Genomic DNA, 18,900 nt, shown 5'->3' on the forward strand with positions numbered 1-18,900 from the left:
CATTGGCAAGGAGTTGGTAATTATTCTTATACTGTATGTCTGATTGTTATTTACAGTTGTCATCATTACTATTATTGTAAGAATTTTCCAATTTTCTTGTTCCGTTATGAGAGACAGTTTGCAGCCACTTAGTTTTAATGTAATACAATTTATTTATTGTCTTTTTCGGCACAGTAGTCGTATGAATACCTCAACATGTGTTGGTAGGTGATATATTTCATTAAAATTAAATAAATGTTTGCTTCTTCCTTTTCAAACAGAAAATTAGCAGTAAGCTAATTATTTTGTTCTTGGTTATGTTTGCATGTCTTCTCTTGTCCTACTGGTTACTTGTTTTCCTTGTTTTTAAAAACCTGTTTGAAATAAATGAATAAATAAATTAAATGCACCCTCACTTTCTTCGCACTGCCTTGAAAATTATAATATCACATGAGGTCATTATGCAAAGCAGCAGGCAGGCATCATTAAAACATCTGCAGGACTTCCTGAAGTCAGGATGCGAGTTGCAGCCGCCTTCTTCTCATTATCGTTTATTCCAGAGTCGGAGTGACATGTCTTCTATAATCCCCTCCGATCGGTATATAGGGAATGATCGGGACGCTTATTTTCCTGCGCTGCGTGGTAAACAATGAATCAATAGCCATGAGATGATCATGTTGTTAGGAGAAGTCTGCTCGCATCTCTGTCTCTCTTACACTTTCCAAATCATATCTTTCTCCAAAGTGTAAAACCTGCCTCTTCCTGCGCCAGACACAGCCAGCTGGAAAAGAAACCAAGAAGATAAAAGAAGCCGAATTTGACGGCGATGATGGGAGGAAATCTGGCCCTCAAAACAAACTGCTAAGCATCAAGCTCAAGATGACAAACAATTTTCACACCGACCCAAAACATCTTCCTCCAGTCTGTGAAATGGCGTGTTAAAGAACTAAATCATGTTGGACAGAATCCCAGAGAAGCAATTTGTGATGCGCTCTTACAAGAACAACAAAGAGATATCAATAAAACATTCCCAACACATCAGCTGCCGAGCAGGAAAAGCTCTGCTGCCCCTCTGAAATATTTTCATTGCTAAATGTTCTTGCTGGAGTGTGTCCATTATGTGCTGGAATGGAGGATAATGAGCGCCAGTAACTGAAAAAGGAGTGTGTGGATGATTGTGTGTGCATAAAACACCAGCTGCCGGTGACAACACCCGTCAAACAGGAGGAATCTCGAGGGAGGCAACAGATTTTAAATTGACAGGCGGAGCACGTGAGTGTGGCTTCAATTCCACCCGTGCTTCTGTGCCGGAGTTTGTGTGCACGCTTTGCTAAGCGCTCACAACGCCTTGAAAAGGTCGTAATGCCACTTGAACTTCTGGTTAGACCGCTATTGAGAAACCACAAACTTAACACAAATTAAAGTGTAATTATAGAGAGGAAGAAAAATGTGGCGTTGTCATTTCCAGCAGGGCCGGTCAAAGCCTTTTTGGGGTCCTAAGCAAATTTTCATTTGGGGCTCCAACATGTCACCAGATGTTTTATCATTCCTGAGCTACTCTGTGTGTAACGTAACTGCTATCATTAGCATCGTTTGTAATTAGCGTACATCATCCCAGTGTTGGTTGCCGCTATTGATTTCAACCTCACAAGCAAACTAAAAAAAGTAAAATCATTTGGATTTTAAGCTGTAAAGTGGTGTTTAAGTGCCACATTATTAAAATTATTTGAAAGTAACATCAGCTGATACAGCAAATTTTCATACACTAGTTAGCAAGTTTGATATCTCACATTTCCATAAAGGTGGCAGCAGCTAACACCAGGAAGAGATTAAACTTTTATTTGTTGAGCAAAAAAAACAACTATAATTGTAGAGATGAAGAGGAACTGACCCAAATTTAATTTACATGTGTAATAGGATTAGTTAGTATGATTCAACGTTATTTTATATATACAGTACAGACCAAAAGTTTGGACACACCTTTCTAATTCAATGGGTTTTCTTTATTTTCATGACTATTTATAAGGCAAGAAATCCCACTTATTAACCTGACAGGGCACACCTATGAAGTGAAAACCATTTCAGGTGACTACCTCTTGAAGCTCATCAAGAAAATGCAGAGTGTGTGCAAAGCAGTAATCACAGCAAAAGGTTGCTACTTTGAAGAAACTAGAATATAAGGGCTATTTTCAGTTGTTTTACACTTTTTTGTTTAGTGCATATTTCCACATGTGTTATTCATAGTTTGATGCCTTCAGTGTGAATCTACAATGTCAATAGTTATGAAAATAAAGGAAACTCATTGAATTAAAAGGTGTGTCCAAACTTTTGGTCTGTACTATATATATATATAAAAAAAAAAAAATTCCCTTCTCACCCACCGCGGGTGGTTCTTATCCTCTGAGCTCGGGTCCTCTACCAGAGGCCTGGGAGCTTGAGGGTTCTGCGCAGTATCTTGGCTGTGCCAAGGACTGCACATTTCTGGATTGAGATGTCTGATGTTGTTCCTGGGATCTGTTGTAGCCATTGGTCCAGTTTGGGGGTGACTGCCCCGAGGGCCCCGATGACCACAGGCACCACTGTGGTCTTCACCTTCCAGGCCCTCTCCAGTTCCTCCCTGAGGCCCTGGTATTTCTCTAGTTTCTCGTGCTCCTTTTTCCTGATGTTGCAGTCGCTTGGTATTGCTACATCTACCACAACGGCTTTCCTCTGTTGTTTATCCACTACGACAATGTCTGGTTGGTTCGCCATTACCATTTTGTCTGTCTGGATCTGGAAGTCCCACAGGATCTTAGCTCTGGCGTTCTCCGCCACCTTTGGGGGTGTTTCCCACTTTGATCTCGGGGTTTCCAGTCCATATTCTGCACAGATGTTTCTGTACACTATGCCTGCAACTTGGTTATGTCGTTCCATGTACGCTTTCCCTGCCAGTATCTTGCACCCTGCTGTTATGTGCTGGACTGTCTCAGGGGCCTCCTTGCACAACCTACACCTTGGGTCTTGTCTGGTGTGGTAGATCTGGGCCTCTATTGCTCTGGTGTTTAGGGCCTGTTCCTGGGTGGCCAGGATGAGGGCCTCTGTGCTGTCCTTGAGTCCAGCTTTTTCCAGCCATTGGTAGGATTTACTGATATCAGCCACTTGGGTTATTTGCTGGTGGTACATCCCATGTAGGGGCTTGTCCTGCCATGATGGTATCTCTGGCACCTCAACCTCCGTTCCCTGTTGTCTGAGATATTCACTGAGCACATTGTCTGTTGGGGCTTTGTCCCTGATGTATTTATGGATCTTAGTTGTTTCGTCCTGGACTGTGGTTCTCACACTCACTAGTCCTCTGCCTCCTTCCTTGCGGCTCGTGTACAGTCTCAGGGTGCTGGATTTGGGATGGAATCCTCCATGCATTGTTAGTAGTTTTCTAGTCTTAATATCAGTGGCTTTTATCTCCTCCTTTGGCCAGCTAATTATTCCAGCAGGGTATCTGATTACTGGCAGGGCATAGCTGTTTATTGCGCGGATTTTGTTCTTGCCATTGAGCTGGCTTCTCAGGACTTGCCTTATTCGTTGGAGGTATTTAGCTGTGGCTCCTTTCCTTGTGACCTCATCGAGGTTGCCATTTGCTTGTGGTATACCTAGGTACTTGTAACTGTCCTCTATGTCTGCTATTGTTCCTTCTGGGAGTGAGACCCCTTCTGTGCGGATGACCTTCCCCCTCTTTGTGATCAGCCGACCACACTTCTCTAGTCCGAATGACATCCCAATGTCCGTGCTGTAGATCCTGGTGGTGTGGATCAGTGAGTCGATGTCTCGCTCACTCTTGGCATACAGCTTGATGTCATCCATGTAGAGAAGGTGGCTGATGTTGGCCCCATATATATATATATATATATATATATATATATATATATTTATAGAGAGAGAGACAGATATAGATAGATATCTATGTCTATATATATAATTAAATTTAGATATAGATATATATATCTTCCCCAGAAAGATAAATAGTTTTCAAAGTTTTTTCCAATTTGAGGTTTAGACGTCTAAAAGCCTCTTTTAGTTCCATGCTGTTTACATTTTCTTTCCCAAATCTCCCTTTAATTAATAAATTGTGTTTGTCTTATTTTCTGTTTAGAATTAGAAATAAAAATCTTACAATGAATGAACATGAGTACTGATGTTGTTGAACGTGGGGGAAGCCGGAGCACCCGGAGTGAACCCACAGCTACACGGAGAGACGCTTTCCACCGTGCAGTCCTGGCTTTTTAATATTAAAATGTCCAATTAACAACAACAGTAGCTCTTTATCCAATTACCACCAATCACCCAACCCACACAGGGCCCCACCCCCCTTTTAAATCTAATGTACTGGAGACATAAAAAATGTCTACGCTGGATGGACGTCACTTCTGCCTTTGAACTGGCGCAGACATGATGGAGTTACAGCCTTTTTGATTCGCCTCCACAGAGAAATCTTTTTAATGGGGCTCTCTTCTGGTTCAGAGACGTTGTTCTGCTCAGCTGACTCTTTGGCTGCTTGAGTCTCTGATTCCTCGGGTGTTGTCTGGATTACATCTTTGTTTAATGTAACCTCTACCTGTGGAGGCGATGTTCTCTGGTTTTTCATCAGACCACTCTCCCCTTCTGTGGAAACGACAGGAACCTTACCTGTTACATCTACTGAAACTTTGCAATGTTTTGTCTCTGTTTGCTCAGACGCTGTCTGTGGGATCTCTGGTATTATTTCTAAATCAGTTTTTGGCGTCTCCGTGTTTTGGATCAAGTTTTGATCCGTCTCTTTTGGGTTTAAAATGGTTTCCAGTTTAGCTTTCTTTGCCTTCTTTTTCTTACATTTTGATTTGGTCAATGGCCTTTTCTCATCTGGCTGATCCCCATTTTGTTGTATTTCAGGGACCATCTGGTCTTCAGTCGCCGGCTGTCGTTTACCAATCACTGTTTCATTTTTATGAATCTCAATTATGATGGTGCCTGTCTGATCCCCGACTGTTTCCGGTATTGAAACTTCTTGTTCTGTGTTTTCTACAGAAACTTTATCATTGTTGAGGTTTTCCAATTCAGAGGCAACTTTCATTTCTACCTTTCTCTTGTTCTTGCGTTTATATTTCTTTGGTGGTTTTCTCTCTTTCTGGTCTCCATTTTGTTGGGTTTCACAGACCGTTTCTTCTTCAGTGGTCTGTTGTTCTTTAGCGATGACTGTTTCTTTTGTATGAATCTCAGTTTTAACGGAGGCTGTCTGATCCTCAACTCTTTCTACTGTAGAAACTACTTCATGATCAGTTTTTTCTTCATAAAGGTTTTCATTTTTGAGGGTCTCCAGCTCACAATCAGCTTTTATTGCTGCCTTTCTCTTGTTCTTGCATTTATATTTCTTTGGTGGTTTTTTCTCATCTTGCTGGTCCCCATTGTGTTGGATTTCAGAGACCGTTTCTTCTTCAATGATCTTCTCTATGTTAGCGATCTCTGTTTCTATCATATGAATGTAATTTTTAATGGACACTATCTGATTCCCACCTGTTCCTACTATAGGAACTTCTTCTAGTTCACTGTTTTCATTATTGAAGGTCTCCAGCTCACAGGCAGCTTTCATTGCTGACTTTCTCTTGTTCTTGCGTTCATATTTCTTCGAAGGTTTTTTCTCATCTTGATGGTCCTGGCATCTGGATTCCAACACATCTATCTCAGTTTGCATGGAAATGGATTGACAGACTGGTTTTAGTGGATAGCTGGTTTCCAGCATATCCATCTCAGTTTGCGTGGAAATAGTTTGAAGGACTGGTTTTAGTGGATAGCTGGTTTCCTGCAGATCCATCTCAGTTTGCGTGGAAATGGTTTGACAGACTGGTTTTGGTGGATAGCTGGTTTCCAGCATATCCATCTCCGTTTGCGTGGAAATGGTTTGACAGACTGGTTTTAGTGGATAGCTGGTTTCCAGCATATCCATCTCAGTTTGCGTGGAAATGGTTTGACAGACTGGTTTTGGTGGATAGCTGGTTTCCTGCATATCCATCTCAGTTTGCGTGGAAATGGTTTGACAGACTGGTTTTGGTGGATAGCTGGTTTCCTGCATATCCATCTCCGTTTGCGTTGAAATGGTTTGAAGGACTGGTTTTAGTGGATAGTTGGTTTCCTGCAGATCCATCTCAGTTTGCGTTGAAGCAGATTGATAATTGGCTGTTTTCTTCTTTGGGCTTTCTTGTGAATCTGTCTGAATTTGTACGGAAACCATTAACTTTTTGCTTTGTCTTCTCTCTGAGAGTACTTTCCTCATCATATCTTTCTCCTGTCTAAGTCTAGCATTTAGTTTTTTGTTTGTATCAAACATCTCATCAAGCTGTTTCATAAGGTATTTCTCTACTTCTTTGAATCTCAATTCAGTTTCCTTAAATTTGGCAAGACATGTACACTTTGCTTGACTTGTCTTTTCAGAAGAGTGGGGCAAGTTTTGAATTTCATTTAAACTCTCTCCTTGGACATTTTCTGCTGTTTGATTATGAGGAACCTCCGTTAAATTCTCTGTTTGGATCTTGTCCTTGGACAAACCTGTGGATGGACTTTTCTCCCTTTTTCGATCCAGTGTCTCCTGCGGTTTAAAGATGGATTCCTTGTTGGTGACTTGCTGTGTTGTAGGAATCACAGTGTTCTTGGAATAACTTTCCTTTTTCAAGGAAGCTGCCTCATCCCGTTCTTGTGCCGGCATTGAAACATTTGGGGTTTCAATATTCTCAGCAATAAAACTTATATCTATGCGCGGTTCTGACTTGGGGAGCGTTTTCCAAATTGTCTTCTTTCCGCTGATGGGCAAAGCTGCCTGAAAACTTTGGTTTTCCTTCACAGGACCGTTATTGACGTCACTGTTTTCAGAAAAAAACGCAAGATCTATGACAGCATCAGGCTCGGGGAAAGATTTCCATAACAGTGGCGTCTTCTTGATGCGCTTCGTCTTTGATGTTTGTTTATCCTCTTTCTGATCCACTTTCTTCTGTGATTTTGAGATGTTTTTCTTTTCGGTGACCAGTTCTGTTGTAGAAATCACAGGTTCCTCTCTGCAAATTTCCTTCTTTAAGGAATTTTCCTGACCACCTTCTTCTTCAGGCAGAGAAGTGTCCTGCTTTTTAACATTTTCAACGCCAGACTTAAAGGACTGTTCCTTCTCTGGTGTCTCCTGCAGTACGGAGATCGATTCCTGTTTGGTATCCAGTGAAGCGTCTTCCGCTCCAGTACTTTCAGCTGAAATCCTTTGATCAGCAGGGGCATGTTTCTCCAGCCAGATTTGAAATGGTATCCTTTTCTTCTTGTTGCGCCTGGTTGTTGGTGGCTGTTCCTTAGACATAGAGGGCTGTTCCTTCTCTGCTATGTCGATTGTCTCCTGCACTCCAGCGATGGACTCCTCCTCGCTGACCAGTGAATCGTTCTGCTTTTCATTATTTCCTGCAGAAATCTCTTGGTCAATGGGTACGTGTTCCTCCGAACAAGTTTTAATTGGTACCTGGTTCTTCTCATTGGACTCACTCTCAGGTGTCGGTCTGTCCCCTTTTTGATCCACTGTCTCCAGATCTTTGGCAATCGATTCGTTTTCAAAAACCAGTGAAGCGTCCTGCTGTTCGATATTTTTAGCAGAAATTTTAAGCTCTTGCTGCTCCAACCAGACTGCAAATGACACCTTCTTCTTCTTGTGCTTGAGCGGATTGGGTGGCTGTAGTTCCCTTTCGGCGATGTTGTTGGATGCAACCTCTTCGACTCTTGGTTGGCTGGACTCCATTTTATCCTTTGCTTGTTTCAGCTTCTAAAATCACTTTTCTAAAAACTCGGTAAAGATTTCACGGTATGTTTGATGTCAATCTCCAAAAGAAATGTCCACCAAACAAAGTTGAAAGTTTTACTGTGAACTGCTAAATAAATTCTTGAGAGAAATGTATCAACAACGGCTGCTAAACGGCTGTGATGAAAGTAAATGATGTGAGGCGTTTATATAATCGCTGGTGATGTCAGAATTCTGCCTTTGGAGTTATATTGTGATGTCACCTTGTGATGTCACAGTGTCGTTTAATATTCAGAGCGGGCTTGTCTGATGGATTTTTTATTAACATGACGTATGCGCGCGCAACCTGACTGCAGAAAGAGTCAGTGGGCTTTTAAACTGTCACTGGTTGCCATAGTTACCAGTGACGTGCGGTCAGGGGACGCAAGTGAGGCAGAGCCTCACCTGTCATAATGGAAAAATATAATGATAAAATAATTTATATTGCTATTTTCACCCTGTAGTTTGTACTGTAAAGTAATTATTTTTTATTTAGCTTAACCAATTTTTATTATTTTATTCTTCAAAATTGCTAAATTTTCGCATTTTCCCATTCAAATGCTCGGAAGCCCAGCCGGTGAGGCAGCAGCCAGGTGAGCCTCACCTGAGATTGCGCAACCTCCCGCTAACTGCCATTCGATGACAGCAAGTTCCTCCTGTCTGTACGTCGCCAATAAAATGGTTATAAAAACATTTCATATATGAACTGCTTTTCCATAATTTAGCTTATGTATTTAATGTACAGTGTTTCTTGTCACCAACTGTGTGTGTAACGTGCTTCGTGGGCTGAAGAGCGATCAGAAACGGCAGAGAACAGATTAGAGGTGAGGCAGGCAGTTCTCCTGCCTCATGGCAGGGGGCGCTCATGATCCCAGACATTGTGACTCCACAACTGCAGAGTAAGAGACAGCAACAGCGAGCTAGCCATGGAGCTAGCCATATAGTAAAGTAAAGTGCAGCGATATATTTATGGTTTTCTCCTCCTTCCACAGCAATCTATGGAAGCCCGTTTCCGCCACTCTGTTAAAAAAATTAAAATAAATGATCTCATTATAATGAGATAGTAACTCAAAATAAATACAAAATAAATAAATAGCAGCTGGATAAATACGCGAGAGCCTCCTGCACAACCAGCAAGAATGTAGCAAGTGGTTTCTGAACAGTGAGTCAACAACAAAACACTTGTCTTTTCCAGCAGCCATTGTATAGTGCACCGCTGATGTTTTGTGTGTTTTAAAGTATTTTTTGATGTTTGTTTTGTTTTTATTTGTATTTTTGTGTTTTGATCTTGTGTGTTTGTATTTAAAATTGCTTCTAGTGTGGCAAAGACTAATGGGGATCCTTCAGTAAACAAGTAAAAAAGAATAAAAATAACAACTGTGCTGGAGTTCCGCTGGGGTTGCTAGGTAACAGGCTGGGCTACCATGAGGTTGCTAGGTAACGGGCAGGGCCTGCTGATTTGTGATGTCACATTCTTAAGGTTTTATGTTGCACCTGAATTTCTCCACTGTAGGACAGTAAAGAATATTTCTATTCTATTTCTATTTTATGATAATAAAAACCTTTCAAAACATGTAAAATTATAAAAAAGGTTGCATTGCCTTAATGTACATAAATATTTTCCCACTAATTATTAATGCAATTCAATTAAAAAATACTTTATTGAACCCAAAGGCACCATAAAGTAATTTTTATATTCCATTTGATAATAAAATAGAAAATTATACATATTTTTTCCAAAACTGGTACTCCTTGTGTTGATCTAAAATATTTTGAGATCACTACTCTTATTCTGGAGTAAATCTGCTTTTTGTAGCAAGGCAAGAAGGCATAACACTGCAAAAACACTAAATCCTACCAAGTATTTTTATCTAGTTTCTAGTGCAAATTCCTTAGTACACTTGAAGTAATACAAACTTAAGTTTTTTTCAGCAAGATATAGTAGATTGTTTTAAGTCACAGATTATTTCACTTGTGAAACATTGTTCCCATGTTTTATTGAAATAATCTCACTTTTTCATCAATATTAATTAATTATTGACTTAAAACAAGCTCCTATTAATTACTTAGAAGTTAAAAGTTGCTTGTTATTCTGACCGATTCTGGTCCTGATTCTGTTCATTACTTCAACAATTCTGTCCATGAGGACAGAATTTCTAGGCGCAGCCAAAGTGTTGAGGGGATCCGTTTTGGTGGCCTTAGGATCGCGCCCCAAGTGGAGGAGTTCAAGTATCTCGGGATCTTGTTCACGAATGGGGGAAGAAGGGAGCGGGAGGTCGACAGGCGGATTGACGCAGCGTCTGCGGTCAAGCGGGCGCTGTACCGGTCCGTCGTGGTGAAGAGAGAGCTGAGCCATAAAGCGAAGCTCTCGATTTACCGGTCGATCTACGTTCCCACCCTCATCTATGGTCATGAGCTTTGGGTTGTGACCGAAAGAACGAGATTGCGGATACAAGCGGCCGAAATGGGTTTTCTCCGTAGGGTGGCTGGGCTCTCCCTTAGAGATAGGGTGAGAAGCTCAGTCATCCGGGAGGGACTCAGAGTAGAGCCGCTGCTCCTTCACATCGAGAGGAGGCTCGGGCATCTGGTCAGGATGCCTCCTGGACGCCTCCCTGGTGAGGTGCTCCGGGCACGTCCCACCGGGGGAAGACCCAGGACACGCTGGAGGGACTATGTCTCTCAGCTGGCCTGGGAACGCCAGGCCAGCTGACGTTCCCAGGCTGGCCTGGGAGAGGGCCGGCTGCTACCCCCGCGACCCGACCCCGGATAAGCCGAAGAGTAGTAGAAACAAGATTTTGTGTTTTTGCAGTGTGTAAGGTTTCCAGACAGTCTGTGTTGGTATTTTAATCCCAGCAGACAGTCGGGTTTTGCAGTCTCGGGCAACTGTGCGGTCTACGAGGAGTTGGTGTTTGGCTCCGATACACCGATACCTTTCTGTGCCGTGCTCATGTATTTATCCATGTGTTTGCTTATCTTGGCCGCTATGATGCCTGACATGAGCTTCCATGTTGTGGAGAGGCAGGTTATTGGTCGGTAGTTGGGTGGGACTGGACCCTTTGATGGATCCTTCTGGATTAGGATTGTCCACTCTTCAACCATTCAGGGTGAGTCCCACTTTGTAGCAGCTGGTTCATTTGGTCTGCCAGTCGCTCATGGAGGGCAGTGAGTTTCTTTAGCCAGTAGGCATGGATCATGTCAGGCCCTGGTGCTGTCCAGTTTTTCATACCTGAGACTCTTTCTTGGACATCTGTCACAGTGATTATGGTCCTCTCGAGGCATTGCTGTTGTGGGACGCCTCCCTTTCCCATATGCCTTTCCAGTATTGTTCAGTCTCCAGCCTTGGGTCTACTCTGTTGTTATTACCCTGCCATTGAGAGTACACCTTAGCTGGTTAAGTGGAGAAGAGCCGGTTAATCCTTCTGGATTCATTCCAAGCCTTCTGGCCAAGGCAGTTTCCTCCTTGTAGCCAAGTGTCTTGATGCTGACTTTCTGTTATGGTGTGTATGGCTGCATTCACATTTTTGCCTCTGATGGTACTTCACTCAGCCGTTGTAATTGGCGCCGAGGAGGTCTGGTTGTCATTCGGGTCATGATTTTCTCTCTCAGGTCAGCAGCCGTCTCGTTCAGCTCTGATTCGCTCAATGGGGCCGTGTATCCCCTGACTGGGTGGGGACTTGTAGTTAAGTCCCCACAGTTCTGACATCCAGGTTCCTCCTTTTTGCCGTAGCATTTGTGTTGTATCTCGTCAATCTCAAGTTGTGATAGCAGTTGCCGTTTGCGGATGTTGGAACACTGAGCTACTAGTTGTTTAGCGCTTAGTGTTGACTGGGGATGTCGAAGTAACCATTCCTTCACCAGTCTTTGCATGTAACCTCTCTGATTAGGGTTACTTGACATTTGTCATCAAGGTGCTCTGGTTCCCCAACACCTGACGCAGACCTTGTTTGGCCGGGCGACGTCTGAGCCGGCATGTTATGCATTTTTGTGTCTCTCATGGTATGAGGTAGGCAGTAGCTTGAAGGGTCTTACCCAGACTGGATTCGAACCCTGCCCTCTCGGGTGATATACTGATGCCTTATCTATTGAGCTATCCAGCCAGCTATATATATATATATATATATATATATATATATATATATATATATATATATGCTCTTGGGAGCCCCCTGGTGGTGTGGGGGACCTAAGCAGCTGCTTAATTTGCCCTGTGCCGCCTTGAATCACCAGTCCACACTGATGTAAACTTCCATATGTGATCTAAAACCTGAGATCTGAGTGTTTGCGACTCCTGTGTGCATTTTGGTAATTGTCAAATTGTGTGAAAAATGACCGAATACATATTTTTACACCCATTTGATACATGAAGGCTGTGGTGTGTTTATTTTCAATCATTTAGATCCAATTTGCAGGCAGATCTTCTCAAGACAAATTCAGAAGTAGTATTTGTAAAAGCAAAATGATCAGATGTTTACTGTTCATTAGCTTTTGACAGCTTGAGCATAAAAAGCTGAAAAAAGTAATTATATATACATATAAAAAATCAGCAGAGGTAGAAAACTGAATCAACAGTTTTACAATGAAGCTTTTTGAATACAGACTTGAGAAAAAACTAACACCATTAATGACAATCAGATTTCTTAGAACCTGTTAATGGATCTCAAACAACTGGACGAAATGTTTTTAAAACCTTGAAAAGCTTTGAAGTGGAAAATTAGAACCACCCGGTTCCTATTGTTGTGCCTCAGAGTGCTTTTAGAGCTGCAGCTGAAGGTGAAATTTACAGCAAAGCCTCCTTCACACCAGATGAAGTCCACCTTAAATCATTAATATCCAGTCAGAACGTGGGAGGTCGTTGCAGGGTCATGACAGGTCGTCTAACCCACACAGGCTAGCAGCGGTAGAGTTTCTCTGCTGTTTTTAGCTTGAACAAAACTTTTGTAGTGGTTGTGGTTCATTGTTTATCCATATTGGTAGCATATCTGGGACACTGAGGCAGCAGTAACAGCATATGGACTCTGTCCTACTAATAAATACAATGGGCTGCCACCAATCCTGAAAGTTATAATAGCATTTTTTGTGTGGAACATCTACTAGTTTATTGTATACTACCACTCCTCTTAAAAAAGAAGAGGAGGGTAAAAAAAGCATTTGATAGAGCAATTTGTGCTCTCTAAGCCAGTAAATACTCTGTATGTTCAGACACTATAAGAATCTAGCTGGGATAGAGGGCACACACCTCCAAATTGCACCAACTCCTGTCTCTGCTGGTTTCTAGGAGATCAAGCACACCCAAACTCTTGAGTTTTTCAACAAACAGGACCCCTCTAAGCTAACAGTCAACACTCTCCATGTCATAGAATACAATATGCTTTATTGGTCTCCAAAGGGAAACTGCTTATAGGTTTATATCATCAAATACTGCACCACACTCAGCTGAACTCAGCTGAGGAGAAGGACACACACCTCTAAATTGTTCTGAAATTCGGCTTAATTCATCAGTTGCTGAATCAAACAATATGTTTGATATAATAATATCAGGCTTCAAAATGTAATAAAACAACCCTATCCTATACACATCTAAAGTCAGCATTTATTGACTCTAGTCAATAAAGACACACACGAATTTTTGGTTAGTTGCTTTTCCAGACTCGTAGCCAGAACCCTCAATATTAACCTAGATGTTGTTCAAGGGCTTTGACTTGGGAAGCTGGGAACACACTTCTTGCCATATTTGTAGCATAAAGGTGTAAAATTTAGAAATTTAATGAGAAAATACTAAAAAAAAAAAGATTTACATTAGGAAATGCAGGTAAGGCAGGAAATGGAAAGTTGCAGCAAACAAATCAGCTAATAGATGGATCCAGTGAAGAACAATGAAAATTGAGGAGCTTATATACAAGATTGGGTGGAAATGGAGAAAGACCCAAGTGAACTAATTAGAGGCAAATGAGGAACAGCTGAGGCAGAATGCAGGCAGGGGTAGATTAACACAGGGAAGCAAAATAAAGACTCCTACCCATTACATATCAAAGGAAAAAAACTAATAATGATCAAAGAGAAATAAATCCAATGAATAAAGATCAGAATGAGAATAAACCAAATTAATATGAACAAGGAAGTGATCAAAATACAAACACGGAAGGAAACCAAAAGCCAAACACCTCAGGATCATGACACATCTAAACCATGATTGGCTGTGCTGGTTGCTGGGAGACCGAAGGAAGTTACAATCTTTTCAGGCCGCAAGAGTCGATAAACCTTCTAGTGACAGCAGGATGTAGCAATTTTGAAGCATTTTAATAGGTTAAAGGGGTCACAGCAGCTGGAAAGTGATCTTAATCTAGCCTAAAAGTATGGACTGTTGAAGTTGATTAATTTGAGAATCTAAAGCAAAAGATGAGTGTTGACATCACACAGCAGCAAATTGTTTACAAAAGTAATAATGGATGGAGCCAACTGGAGCCAGGAGATTATAGCAAGACAAAGAAAGCTAATAAAAACAAAGCACAGCTGATAGCAATGGAGCATTGACTGCAACTTCTGCAAATTAGTCTTTTTAGATGTCTAGTCAGAACCAGGAGTGGCGGGATGTATTTCAGTGACACAGGCTTATTCCATAAGTTCATTATTATAATTTTCAACTATTGTTTATATCCGATTTACTACATCTGGCTTGTTCTGATGCAGAATTATGCCGCATGTTTCGGATTTAATACAATGTGACCGTTTAGACTGCAGACGCTTTGAAAACAATCAGATATAAATCCACATTAGTATCACATATGAAAGTCCACAGGTCTTTTTCAGAATTACACTCTTTAGAACGGTGTGAAGAGTCGGATATAAGTCGAATATGGGCAGAAAAAAAGCGGATTTGTTTTCCATTTGCTTGCTGTGTGATTGAAGCCTAAGATCTCCAAGTTTAGATGTTATATTATGCATGAAAAAACTAACGGCTATGCAGTATTTTTTAAATCTTTTGAAGTTTTCAAACTATATACTTCCAAGTAGTAATATCAAAGTTTCCCCTGTGAGCTGCAGTAACTTAAAGGAGAGCTTTTTATCTCCCCAAAGACACTTTTAAAAGCAGCGTGCTAATGAAATGAATCATAAAGCTGGTGTTTATTACCGAGGTAATGCCTTTTCATTTAGTTAATGAAAACATGTCTGAGGAGTTATAATTGTCAACCTGATGATTAGGAACACACAAATGAGATGCATTCGCTCAGGTTGATCTTCAGTATGAAGGTAATGATTCCTGCCAGCAACTCTAGAATGGACTCACATCAATGAAAAGCATTTTTTCTTGTTCTTTTCCCCTTGTTTTTACCATGGTGATGAGCCTCCTCCGTAAACAGAAGGCTCATTAGTTTAATCCTGAGTGTATTCAGCTTAGCAGGAATTCATAAAGACCCAAACAATGCATCGGTGCATGCTAACAGCTTTCTGTCGGGACGACTCTCCCACAGCATTTTATCCCTTAATGAGCCCTGATCAGCCGCTGAGGAAAAGGTGAAAAACACAGAGCCGCAGCAGAGGAACAACTCTTCAATGCATTCAGGTGATTCAGCTACGTAAATATGAACTCATGCAGAAAAGAGGTTGCCTTAATCCATCATTTTGTTTTTGTTTCATTCCTTTTTGTGATGTACTTGAATTTGAAAACAGCTAAAATAAATGTGTTCTTCTGCTTTCAGACAGGTGGCTGAAAGTTCAAGCTGCAGGTCCTGATGCTCAATTGCTGACATCCAATGTTTTATTTTTCTGCCTGGTCGTTCATATAACTTATTCAATGTGACTGCAATCAGACATCTGTGTGAACAGTTTATGACCCCAAAGTGACCCGTATGCAGCAGAAGAAGAATGTTGACGACGCACAGCGGCGCATTGTTTAAGCAATAATGGATGGAGCTGTTTATGGATCAACTTTATTCAGCCATGGAAGCTGAAGGGGAACTTGTCATAAGATCATAACAAGACAAAGAAAGATTATAAAAAGAAAGAACAACACAGCGTTGTCTGCAACTTCTGGAGAGAAGTTTGTTTGGATGTCTAGTCAGAATCAGAAGGGTTGGGATTCTGATGTCATACATTTCAGTAAACCAGATTTCTTTCATATGTTTATAATTATAGTTTTCAGTCACTGTTTACCTCCAGATTTGCAGCACCTGTTTTTCTGAATTATGATACATGTCTGACATCAATGATGTAAAAGTTAAAAAAAAAAAATGCAACATGGTGGTTTTGACTGCAGACGCTTTGAGAACAGATACATATCAAATTTAGCTCCACATGTGAAAGTGGCACAGATCAGACTTTTTTGGAATTTGGAAAGATCTGAATGGGACCGTTGAGACTGCAGTGAAAAGCCAGACAAAGGTCGCATAGGGGTCGCAATCGCCTGCTGTGTGAACATAGCCAAAGAAAATTCAACAGCTCATCTTTGGGATGTCTGTGGTTTCCGCCCGTCTCACCCTAGATCTGTTCCTGGATAACCTTAACTGGTAAGCTGTGGCTACAACTAGTGATCAATTATTTTATTTATTATTCGGCCAATTAATTAATTAATCAGATTTTAAAAATTGGCACATTCTGCTGATTTTTTGGTTAACCGTTTTTTTTTTATAGAATATTAGAAATATATTATAAGATGCAAATAAACAAATAATTAGTTTTTTAAATAAGAAAATAAAAATGTTTTGCCTAAAATGCAATAAGTCATAGTTCCTTTAGTGAACTTTTTTCATTTGCAGCTAAAAACATATTACATCAGCATGTGAAAACTTCAGCCATTTCTCCTCAACTTTTCAATTAACCAATTAATAATTGGACACCCTTAATGCTGCACATTCAAAGAATGGCCGTTTGCAGTTTTTTATAATCCATAAAATGTTTAGAAAATCTGCTGTGCATAATAATTTGGAACAGAGCATTTTGAGTTTTTTATTTTTGAAAAAAATACTGTTCTCATGGGGAGCTTTGTTCAGTAAAATTTGATTTATACTGTAATAGTTCAAGACTTTAAAATTATACTGACCATCATTTGCATTGACCATTTAGGAAAATCTGAGAAAATATCACTTGCATAATAATTTGGAGCACAGTGTACAGTTTCGGCTTAATTACTGCACTGAATCTGTTATTCTTCCAACAAATGGCCTTTTTTTAAAACTCCCGTTAACGATTCATCGATTACTCAATTAGCTGACGATTATTTCAATAATCCATTAATCACTATTAATATGATTAATCGTTTCAGCACTAGATGAAACAGAGCTCTGCTGACAAAAAGAAGAAAAAAAACTATTGTAATTCAGGCTGCAGTGAAAATAACAAGTTCCTTGTGGGCTTTATAACGAGAGGAGGTCGATGCTGAATACCTTACGCTGTCAAAGAGCCATATAGATGTAAAGAAGAACGGCTTCTGAACGCCTGACAACCTTTATTCAGAGCTTTATGTAGCTGTGGAGTCCTTGTCCTGTCCTTTGTTGTGCTGCTGGGAGCTGCAAATTTAACAAACATATCATCTGACAGCGTCTCTATAAAACTCCTCGACGCTTGTGCATGATAATGAGATTCAAATCAACTGGGATGTGGGCTCGTTGTAAAACAGTGGGAAGGTTTCTCCTGCTGTAATAAAGTAATGTGGGGCCTTAATTGCAAGTGGCGTGAAACCCATCAAAAATAAACCCATGCTATTTTTAATAAACGCCTGCAAACGTGACTTTTGCACATTTACCGAACTTCGAACAAAAACTCAGCCTATTTCCACACTGTAGATTATTTTTAACACCAGCATAAGTGTCATTAATTTTTAATTAAAGCAGGCTAATATGATTAGTCGGAGTGAAAGCAGTCCTTGAATTCTCATATTTCCTCCAAGTTAATGCTATTCAAAGGTGACCTCAGGGAAAAGTTGTGGTGCAAAAGAAAAGTCAGATTTTTACTCGGAATTATCATCTGAGACCCGACAAAGGCTGGAATAAAGACAGCTGGCCAGCGCTAATAAAATTAACAGATGCAGAGGCTCGTATCAGCGGCGCAAACGAGTATCTGTCTGTTTATGAGCAGAAGATGGCTTCATATCCTCTGCCTGCAATTACTGTGTTAATTCCTCCTTCCATCATCGTCTCATCAATATTGCAGCCAATGCCCTGATGATGATGATGATGATGATGACAGCATCAGATGCTCTGCTAATAGCTGAGTGGAAATGCATCAGCAGCATGGGCATTAATATCACTTATGAGGCTTCTGCAACTGCGTGCAGAGAGAAACTTTATCAACGGTGCAGTCGGCTCGGTGGTGGCAGCACCAAGGTGAAAATATTGGCTCTCAAAGGCACAGACTTCTGATTTTGTAGATTAAAAATCATGATGAAATTCAGCATTCAGTCTTCTTTGGCAGTCTATGCAACATGTTGACTCTACAATATTAACAAACTCTGCCAGGCACCATGTAATTCTGCAAATTGGAATTACGAAAACAAATTATCTTATTGGAAACATTATAAAACGTTTTAGCACTAAGGTGAGGTGATTTTCTGGCTGTATTTCACAAAACTGTAATAGAAACACCTTTTTCACATCACACAAGTCACACCATCAACAAACGAATGTTACTACTGGTGGAAAAGACAAAGAAGTCGACAGGAAGTGGTAGGAGGATGACGGTGCAAATTGATTCATGTATGATTTTAAGTGTGTTTATTATTTACTGGGAACACCGAAATGCAAAATTGAGTTTTTGTTTTATATTAGCGGAATATCGACAAAGTTTTGTAATGAAAACTTAACTTGTGAGGACATCTCTTGTCTATAGTCCTCTTGAGGAAACGCCACAAAATACCTTGCAGGTTTAGTTTTGGACTTTTATTTTAATTTTTCTTTTTCTGTTTTCATGCCTCCTGCACAACCAACAAGAATGCAACACGTGGTTTCTGGACGGCAAGTCTACAACAAAACACTGGTCTTTCCCAGCAGCCATTGTACAGCACATACAGCGGTAAAACCAGCTGACCAACAGTGTTGGTGCTCTGCTTGGGTTGCTAGGAAACGGGTCTGGGCTTGGCTGAGGTTGCTAGGCAACGGTGCAGTGCCCTTTGAATGCAA

At 40.8% G+C, this 18,900-nt stretch overlaps 1 protein-coding gene and 1 long non-coding RNA gene across 2 annotated transcripts in view; one reads left to right on the plus strand and one right to left on the minus strand.

Annotated features, from left to right (window-relative positions):
* st6galnac5a (ST6 (alpha-N-acetyl-neuraminyl-2,3-beta-galactosyl-1,3)-N-acetylgalactosaminide alpha-2,6-sialyltransferase 5a) overlaps window positions 1-18,900 on the minus strand; it is a 79,644-nt gene that overhangs the window by 44,087 nt on the left and 16,657 nt on the right. The gene's annotated exons all lie outside the window — the stretch shown is intronic.
* LOC116721333 (uncharacterized) lies at window positions 13,353-16,027 on the plus strand. The gene is made up of 2 exons (XR_004339579.1): window positions 13,353-15,350; window positions 15,487-16,027. It is a non-coding gene; the product is annotated as an uncharacterized LOC116721333 (long non-coding RNA).

The sequence above is a fragment of the Xiphophorus hellerii genome, chromosome 6, assembly GCF_003331165.1.
Source record: "Xiphophorus hellerii strain 12219 chromosome 6, Xiphophorus_hellerii-4.1, whole genome shotgun sequence".
Classification (NCBI taxonomy): Eukaryota; Metazoa; Chordata; class Actinopteri; order Cyprinodontiformes; family Poeciliidae; genus Xiphophorus; species Xiphophorus hellerii.